The following is a 10,187-nucleotide window of genomic DNA, read 5'->3' on the forward strand; positions in this document are numbered from 1 at the left end:
GCGATGTTTCTAGTAAATACTCTCTCACTTCCCTCATTCAGCTTTCCCTGCGATGGTGAATCTATGACTTTCACCTTTACATCTTGTGATCGTCATACTCTTGAAAAGGCAACATGTCCAAAAATGGGTTCTGGTAAAAAAAATTCCAACTCTATCGAGTGTCTGTCCCTGTGACTTGTTTATTGTCATAGCAAAAGCAAGTTTTATAGGGAATTGTCTTCTTCTCAGCTTAAATTGAAGATCAGTATCATTGCTAATCAAATCTCTCTTTGGTATAAGAACAACATCAGCTATACTTGAGCCAGTAATAATCTCCGCCTCAATTACATTGGGTTTTAGATCTCTAACAATAAATCGTGTTCCATTGCACTAACCTCATTTACTATTTAAATTCCACAGTAACATAATAATAGCTCCGATCTTCAATTTCAGACTATGTGGACAAAACCCAGATGGAGAAAGGATATTCAAAAATTCAACAGGAAAGTTATCTCTTTCACCATCATCATCGGTTTGTATTGAGTCATCGCTCAATTATATTACGTTGCCTGACATTTGATTAAGAACATCCTCATTTAATTGATCAACATCAGAATTTTTTGGGCATAAAATTGCCTTTCCAGTCATATTCCTAACCATCTGTGGATTAATACTATCTCCAAAGATTTAATTGACTAACGAACCATGACATAAAAGGTATTTCTATAATATCTTCACCTAAGTCAAAATCATTGGTAAGACTTCCGTTTCTAAGCTTCATTAGCCATTCAGTAAACTGTGGATCAACTGATCTCATGTTATTTTTTAGAGTGAGCCTTTTGAAGTCTTTTTAAAACTTACTGTCATGCAGACTTGCTTGTAGGTTTGCTTATTTTGTTCTGTGTTTAACTATAGTGAGGCACTGGCGAAAATCGCCTCCCATCAACAAAACCTTTCCTCCAAATTGAATTTTATTTTTCATTACAGTTTCCTGTAACATTCTTTCAATCGCATTTAGAGCAAGTCCTGACATCATTGAGCATTCATCTACTGTTTAATCAAAAGCTTGGCCTGTCTAAATAAATTTGCAGCTACACTATTCTCGGTTATATTCGTATTTTCTTCAATATTCAGACCAAGTCCATACTGAGAATGGGAAGTTCTCCCTCCAATTAATAAATTAGCTGCAATTCCAGTTGAGGCAGCAGGAAGAACAATTTTGTGTCTTCCTCCAATGTAATGCATCAGCGTCTTATACAAATAAGTCTTTCCACATCCCCCAGGACCATCCAGATAATAGCAATTTGCATTGTTCTCGTCAGACATGGCTCTGACTACTTCGTCAAATCCTAATCTTTGTTCTTGATTTAAAGTTTGTATCATTTGCTCTGCTGTTGTTTGTGCAATTGCACCATTAAATACAACCCTAGTCAAGGCGGGAAGACTTATAGGAGGATCGGGCAAATTAAAATTCAAATTACTCTATTGGCCATGACTTCGAGAAATAGCATGCAGCTCCGTAAGGGCATACATTTCACACTTTAACATCTAATAACAAGTAGTTCTCATATATGTGAGTGTGCCATGATAGCCCCGTTTCAGGTTATTAATATTAATCACTGATAACACTGAAGGGAAATACGCTGCACTTTATTTGCTCTCGGACCCTAATTTCGATTTATTTCAACTTTACAGATTTGTATTTAAACGTAAGACATTTCACTTTTTGTAAACGAACCCCGTCCTGAGAGTCACGGAGTGGCCGCATTGGGAAATTGGAGTAGCAGTGCCATCTACTGGTCATCTTAACAAACAACAGTTTAGGTTTAAAAAACTGAACATGTGGTGGTTGTAATTCATCTGCCTGGGTAATCTATAACGGATCAGTGTTGCCATTTTGATCGTTTATGTTTGTATGCGCAGCTCATTTGTGTTTATTAAACTTAAGTAGTTCTTTCCTTCTTTATTTGTTTCTGTTTAGATATCCCCCTAGACACACATTTATCTATTATCTTTGCTGCAGTCCGTTTTGGTATTCAGACTACTCTCTGGTGTGGCTGCTGCTCTTTGTCTCTGAAGAGTTAGTCCAGCTGGGGTTCGATCAGCCCAGTAACGTCTAGCGGTCCCTCACAACGGGAGTCTATGAATATACCGACGCATGTTTAGCATACAGCTGATGACGTGTTCATCTAATATAAATAAGGCCATATATGGACATCCTGTATTAAGTTAAACAGAGAGATACCTGATACTTCAAGTCCGGAGTGACCTTGAGGGGTTGCATACTTAAATGAACTCATCCTACTTACAGTAGTCAGACAAAAATAAAAAATTCTTCTACAGCCGCCACTACCTACTGTGAAAACTTTATTTCTATTGTTGCGAATGCTTCCCCTCTTTGATGGCAACTCAGCTTGCACCATATTCGTTTATAGTGGCCCAACATTATTTTTGTTTAAATGCTTTCACTTCTTTTTTGTAAAAATATATGTATAAAAAAAGTAAAAAAAAAAAAAGAGTCACAGTCAGGAATTTAACTTTGCACCCCTAAAGTATCAGGTCCATCTCCCATACCAGTGAGCCACCAAAGCCAAACTGACCAATCAGATTGCTCAGAGGGACCACACACTCGCAGACAGACAGACAGACAGACAGACAGACAGACAGACAGACAGTAGCTTTTTATTATCTTAGCTATTAGCTAAAGAAGCGACCTTGATGGATTTAATTTTCCGTTCTCGTCTGGTAAATGTCTTCTGTTCCTGTGACTCAATCTGATGTTCCTCAGGTACCACACTCTGTGGTTTGCTGCCCTCCTGTTCATGTAGGGGTATCTCTTGGCAAAAGACACTCTCGTTCACGTCAGGCCCTGGTACCACAGCCTGTTTGTGGCCTTCTGCTTCATGCAGGGGGTGTCTGGACATCATACACTATAATGTGTTTCACATCTGGTTCTGGTCTTATTGGAGACCATGAAGATGTTGATGGTGTACCATCCTCTGGATTATGGAGGAGCACAGCAGCCCACTCACCTTTGTGCAGTAAGACACTGTCCTTCACGCCATAGGGGCAGCCACTCCAAGTAATCATCCTGGTGAAGTTCACTGCCCGTCTTCATAAAGTGGTGACATCAGAGGCCTGAGGTTCCCGCTGTCACACAGGAGCTCAGCATGTCACCCAGCTTCTTACCTTAGGGACGTGATGTCGTCCTCTGCTCTGTGTGACCTGTGAAGTGTCATTTATAGGTTTCTTTTCTTTGACTACTGGACCCCAGTTACCTCAAACAGCTCCATTTTAATGGAGTCACCGTTCTGTAACATAATGTCAGTCCTTTCCATCTCTTCACTGGTGTGTTTGAGGCAGGCAGGTCATTCTTTCAAACCTGAGGTCTGCCTCATTGTCACTGCAGTATCTTCATCAGCTCCTCTTCCTCAGTCCACATGTGAGCTGAGATCTCACAAAGCTGCCGCACAGCCTGTCCATTAAGTGCCAGGACCAGATGGACTGCCGACTCTCCGAGGACCATTGCTTTAGTTGTGTCACCACCTCAAATGTCACCTGATGAACCTCCCATGCTGAACTACCGTTGTGCTGTGGAAGCTCAGTCTGCACCTCAACACTAATAGAGAGGACATCAAAACCTTCATTAGAAATTGGACAATTTATCTGTAATGGTGACAAAATCACATAAATGACAATGTGAAGGCTCACAGTGAAAGATACTTCAGGAAGTTTAAAATATAAATTCAAACATAACAGGAATGAGGGTGACAACTGGGAGACAATTTTATGTTTACAAGAAAAACTTAAAGAACCCAAAAGTTAACCTGAGTGCCACAATTGTTCTTTACAGCTCCTCACTTGAGTACGTGAGGCACAGTAAATGTGACGAGTTGATGTCCACCTCATTTATCAGCCGAGTGCCCTGCGATTCTTAACTGAGCAGCTGCAGGTTCAATTCAGGCAGTTCATGGTGGGCACGGTCAGCAGGTGGGCACATCACTAGCTTAACATTAAGATTGGCACTACCACATTTGTCCAGATGATGAGGTGACAGGGGATGTGAGGGGGCTCAGTGTAAGAGCAGACAGTGATGGACTCGGACAACAACACACACACACACACACACACAGAGCACTCCCACCTTCTCAACTCCCAGCTCCCCCTCGATCTGCTCAGGTGGTCCTTTTAAGCTCAGGAGGATGTGTAGAAGCTGTGGTGCCCTCTAGTGGTCTGACAAAGACCTTCTTTCCTCAGTGAGGTACACAAATGCTCAATAAAACACGCTTGTTCTCATTTTGTGAGTATTTTGTACACTTTATTAATCCCTGATAGGAAATTGTTTTTTGGTGTGACCTTTGGAGTAACGTGGCCTGTTTCAGCTCCCAGTGGACTTGGCTTACATGTTTCTAAACAGACACTACCCAGAATGCACCAAGGCCAAGAATAATAAAGTCAATCAGCGGCTTTGCTGTGTTATTTCTGCTACTTGGACCTTAATGAAGGAAACTCTTCCCTGTTTATCCACCTTGCATTCACAGAAATCTATTATATAGCGCCTGTCTTATCGAGCTGTGCCTTTCATGTCTGTCTCTTCTTAACACGTATGTCATAACTGTCATTATTACTGCTTGTGTGACATGTGCACTGAGATTTTTCAGGTCAGGCAGTCAGACTTACTGATCAGGGTGCTGGAGATTGGAGATCAGCACTGGCCAGCAGAAGATCAACATAATGGGACTACAAACATACAGAGAGATAAGAAAGGCACGAGATAAAGTAAGAAAATATGAAAGGCAATATGGAGCAGGATAGAGAGATGGATGAAGAAATGGCAAAGGTGCTATAGAACAGATATTAAAGGCGCTATATAAAAGTGAGAGGGGACAATGTCTACCCCTGTTATCTGATGGCTCTCCCATATAGCACCTTTCACGTCTTTCTCTGGGTGACATGTTGTATGTTGATTGACATATGCAAATAAAAATTTCACTGGACATGTGACAATAAAGGGCCAATCCAGCTATCGTGTAAGATTTATAGTCAAACAAAACTATTTTCTCTGGAATTTGAGGAACAAAGGACTGTGTCTAGAGATACACTGGGCATTGTGCACTGGTTTTAATGGTTTTTCTGTCTGTTTGTTAAATGTCTTGGCTATCAGCTGGTGTTTTATTTCAAGTCCTCCAGTCCATCACACCACTTGGTCACACATTTGACGTTCCTGTGGTCCACAGAGTGAGGAAAAACTTTCTAAAATTTGTATGAAATCAGTCCTCAAGTTTCTGCCGGTGTCCCCAGCACAAATTCCAATGTGCAACACGCTCAGGAAAGATCATCATGAACAGCCCCTCAGAGGTGACCTCATGATGAATAGCCCCTCAGAGGTGACCCCCACAAGCCGATGATGAAATCTTAGGTCAGGTTTAAGACGCTGAGGTTGACATCATTTCACATCACTAAATGAAAACAGCGATAACTCAAGAGTGCAGGTGTAGGTGCAGGAGAAGGAGCGTCTCTGTATGACATGCACATTACCGACCTGCATATAGTTAGAACTATAAATGGGCTGATTGCTTAGAATGTTAAGTTTTAAGGCTGCTGATAAATCAAAGAAGCGTTTTATAACAATATGCTTCTCATGAATGTTTTCTATCATTATTAAATAATAAAAGAAAATGGTCTGATAGACCAATATCAATGACCTGCTTTACATCAACTTTTAACAGGTTTAAAGAAAATTAAGCACCCGCAGGAAAGACTGTTCTTTGTGTGAGAGACAGAGCAGGACTATCATCCAGCACTGGAAGTGACCGACCCTAAACTGAAGCCCCCCGTCCCCGCTACCCCGTTTGAATGGTTTAAATACCCTACGTGTGTCCCGCCTGATGGTGCACGCGCCTCACTTTACATCTTGGATTGTCGGGCGCGCGTGCCCGCTCACATCCTTTTGCGCCTGCCCTTTGCGCGTTCGCTTATCCTCCAGACTGCCGCTGCCCGCTCAGTTCGCTTTTCACAAGCAGCACAATGTCCTCCACTTTCAGCGCCCCGTATCTCTGTTATCTCTGCAAGCACACAGGCGATGGAGACGTTGGCCGTACGTGCTTCCAGCCTATTGTGCAGATGCAGCTTTAGGAAAGTTTATGAACATGTTGATAATACCCAGCTTTCAGTAAGTAGCGCCATAGCAGACGAAACCGATTTCGTTGCGGTGAAATGCTTTTATTAAAAGACGTCTAGTTTTAATTAAGCAACATGTGTACTCTATTATTTGGTTCAGTTTTTATTGTAATAATGTATTAATGGTGGATGTCCTTCACTCGGTTCTGTCAACTAGACCACCCCCCCTGCGCTTGCAGGTCGCAGACTCGGCCTTCCGCGCCCCTGACTGTCCACAGTCCATAGAAAGAGAAGGAGAAGAGCTGCTGTACAGTTTTTACAATTCGAAAAAGAAAAGGAGCTGAAAACGTTTTCCAACACGGAACAATGGCACAACAGAGCCAGGTATGGACTCACAGAATAAAAAGCTCAGTATATTTAAAGAAATTTTAGATTCATTAAATAAAACTAATGAGATGTACGATTATATACTGTATAGCGAATCCAAGTGTTCTCTGTTTATCGTCATTACTGACATATCCTATTTTTAAGCATATCATTTTAATTATTGTTTACCTCTTGTATTATTTCTTTTTAATATTATCTGTATTAACTTTTAACATATTTATGAGATGTTATGTAGCGAATCTGTAATGTTAGTGTACAATATGAAAGGTATTTATGTTTATCGTCATCATTAACGTTTGTTAAATATCTTATTTAACTTGATTGTTCTGTAGTTAGGTTCGCTATTTATAAAAGCACGATAGCGCTTTCTGCCAAATTATTACATATTATTTTTGTCTTGATATCCACAGTCACATTTTTCCATAAAGGCAGAAAATATAAAAACAACTTTGATTACATTGATTAAATATCAAAACGAGTCCAAGTGCCCTCTTTGTAAAAAGCAAAGAGACCACAGCATCCTGAGTCATGAAGGCCACATTGTGTAACAATACTGACGTTTAGATTTCTGAACTGGAACTTTTGAAAATATAGTTTAAGAAGCGGAGCTAATCCTGCATATTCCACTATTTACAGATGTTACACAGGATGTGTCACCAGTGGCCATTTCCATTGTTGTTTTTGTTAAAAAGTCATTGTCACTTTAGAGGGGTCCTTTCGTCGGATTGGCTGGCCCAGCGCTGTCTCAGCCATGAAATGACCAAATGGGGGAGGCAGCTTGATGGATGAGGTCTCCGGGACTCTAAAAATATCCAAATCTTATTATGTGATATCATCTACTGTTAAATTCTGCTCCGTACTTCTAAAATTACATTTTTATACCGTATTGAGGATTTGTTCTGTTCTGTGTATTGTATTGTATTGACCCCCTTCTTTTGACACTCACTGCACACCCAGCCCACCTGAAAAGGGGTCTCTCTTTGAACTGCCTTTCCTGAGGTTTCTTCCATTTTTCCCTACAAGGCTTTTTTGGCAGTTCTTCTTTGACTTCTTAGAGAGTCAAGGCTGGGGGGATTTCAAGAGGCAAGAAACCCATTGCAACACTTCCTGTGGTCCTCTCCGAAAACATATCGAAGGTAATTCGTTTTTCTTGACTATCTATCTCTGCTCTTAACCCCTTCCGAAATAATACTGCTGTGCCAGGACATGATGAATGTTTAATAGAGTCTTCCGTTAAAGTGCACACCATTAATACTGTAATAAGCAATCTCAATGCACGTAGAAAACCTAGGAAATACGGCATAAACTCCAATAATCTAATTAAAATCACTATTTTAGAGGAACAATGTATTAAAACTATAAAAACAGATCACAGTTTAAACAAAAATACACACAGAGCGCTAATAATAATAATTTAGTTCCTATTCCAAATATCAATAACACACATAGTACTCATCTCTGCACCTCCGAAACATTAAATATGGCACTATTGAATGTTAGAGCTTTAACTAACAAAACGTTTTTTATCAACGATCTTATTAGTGATAAAAAAATAGATCTTATTGCACTAAATGAAACGTGGCTTAGTTCAGACAGCACGGCAGTTTTAATTGAATCTGCCTCCGGATTACAGTTTTACTCGTGCAGACCGCCAGGGAAAAAGGGGGCGATTGGCTAACATTTACTCGAGCCGATTAAAATGTAAAGATGTCAGTTTTGGTAAGTTTAAGTCCTTTGAGTATCTCGCCGTTGTTATCCATGGAGATTCTCAAGTTCTAGTACTATCCGTGTATAGACCTCCTAAATATAACGCGTCGTTTTTTGAGGAATTCTCTGACTTAATGTCAATTTTAATTACTAACTATGACACACTCCTAATAGTTGGCGACTTTAATTTTCATATAGATAATCAGTGTGATCTAAAAGTAAAAGAATTTATGAACCTCCTGGATTCTTTTGATTTGAGACAACTCATAAATCAGCCTACACATAAAGCAGGTCATACATTAGACTTAGTGATTACTAAAGGACTGAAAGTTGATATAAAACAGATCATTGATATTGGTCTATCAGACCATTTTCTTCTACTTTTAATATAGAAATAATGATAAAAAACACTCATGAGAAGCATATTGTTAAAAAACGCTTCTTTGACTCGGCAGCAGCTTTAAAACTTACAAACATTTTAAGCAATCAGTCCGTTTATAGTGCCAGCTATAATAGCGAGGATAATGTAAATAGTAAGGTGGAAAGATTTAATTCTAAAGTGAGAGCTGCTGTTGACATAGTTGCACCTGAAAAGACAGTGAAAAAATCTTCTAGCATTGTTATACCATGGAAGACCCAAAGAGTGTCTGATTTAAAGAGAACATGCCGTAGAGCTGAGCGTCAATGGAGGAAGACTAAACTTACTATCCACCATGAAATATTAAAAGTCAAAATAACAGAATACAATAACACTGTCCGTCTTGAGAGACGCTGCTATTTCTCAAGATTATAAATAACAATGCTAGTAATCCCAGAGTCTTATTTTCACACAATTGATCGCCTACTAAACCCAGGTAGCTCAAAGGAATGCCTCCTAAGTGCTTCCAGTGAAACCTGTGAGGCTATCGCAAAAATTAATGATATTAGAAATAACATAGTATATCAACACTAAGGATCCTCCTAAACCCCAGCATCCTGTTATAAACAAATTAAACTCTTTCACTAGGATAGATTTACCTGATTTACAAAAAATATCTCAATTAAAACCCTCCACCTGTCCTTGACCCGATACCAACAAGGTTTTTCAAAGAAGTATCAGGCGTGCTAATTGATAATGTTCTGACATAGTAAATTCGTCACTAGATACTGGGGTCTTCCCAGACTGTCTTAAGACTGCTGTAGTTAAACCCCTACTTAAGAAACATAATCTTGACCCCTCAGCTCTTGAAAATTTTAGACCCATCTCTAACCTGCCTTCTTAAGTAAAGTTCTGGAGAAGGCAGTCATTATGCAGTTAAATGACCACCTCAATAAACAATTTCAGTCGGGTTTTAGAACAAATCACAGCACAGAAACTGCACTCGTTAAAGTAGTAAATGACTTGCGAGTGAATGCAGACAGAGGCCATTTATCTGTTCTCATCCTCTTAGATCTGAGTGCTGCATTTGACACCATTGATCACAACATTCTTAGAAATCGCCTTAGTCAATGGGTGGGCCTCTCTGGCAGTGTCTTAAATTGGTTTGAATCCTACCTGACAGGGAGAAAATATTTTGTTAGTTGTGGGAATTACAACTCGAAGACACATGATATCCATATGGTGTTCCACAAGGCTCTATTCTGGGTCCGCTGTTATTCTCAATCTACATGCTTCCGTTAGGTCAGATTATCTCAGGGCACAACGTGAGCTACCACAGCTATGCTGATGACACACAGCTGTACTTATCAATAGCACCTGATGACCCTGATTCTATTGATTCACTAACACAATGTCTGACTTGTATCTCAGAATGGATGAATAGTAATTTTCTCAAGTTAAATAAAGAAAACTGAAATTTTAGTGATCAGCAATAATGGATACAATGAGGCTATTAGAAATAAACTGGATACATTAGGATTAAAAGTCAAGACGGAGGTAAAAGCTTAGGGGTGATTGTTGACTGTAATCTGAATTTTAAATCACATATTAATCAGATCATTAGGACAGCATTTTT

This window comes from Polypterus senegalus, chromosome 8, assembly GCF_016835505.1.
Source record: "Polypterus senegalus isolate Bchr_013 chromosome 8, ASM1683550v1, whole genome shotgun sequence".
Classification (NCBI taxonomy): domain Eukaryota; kingdom Metazoa; phylum Chordata; class Cladistia; order Polypteriformes; family Polypteridae; genus Polypterus; species Polypterus senegalus.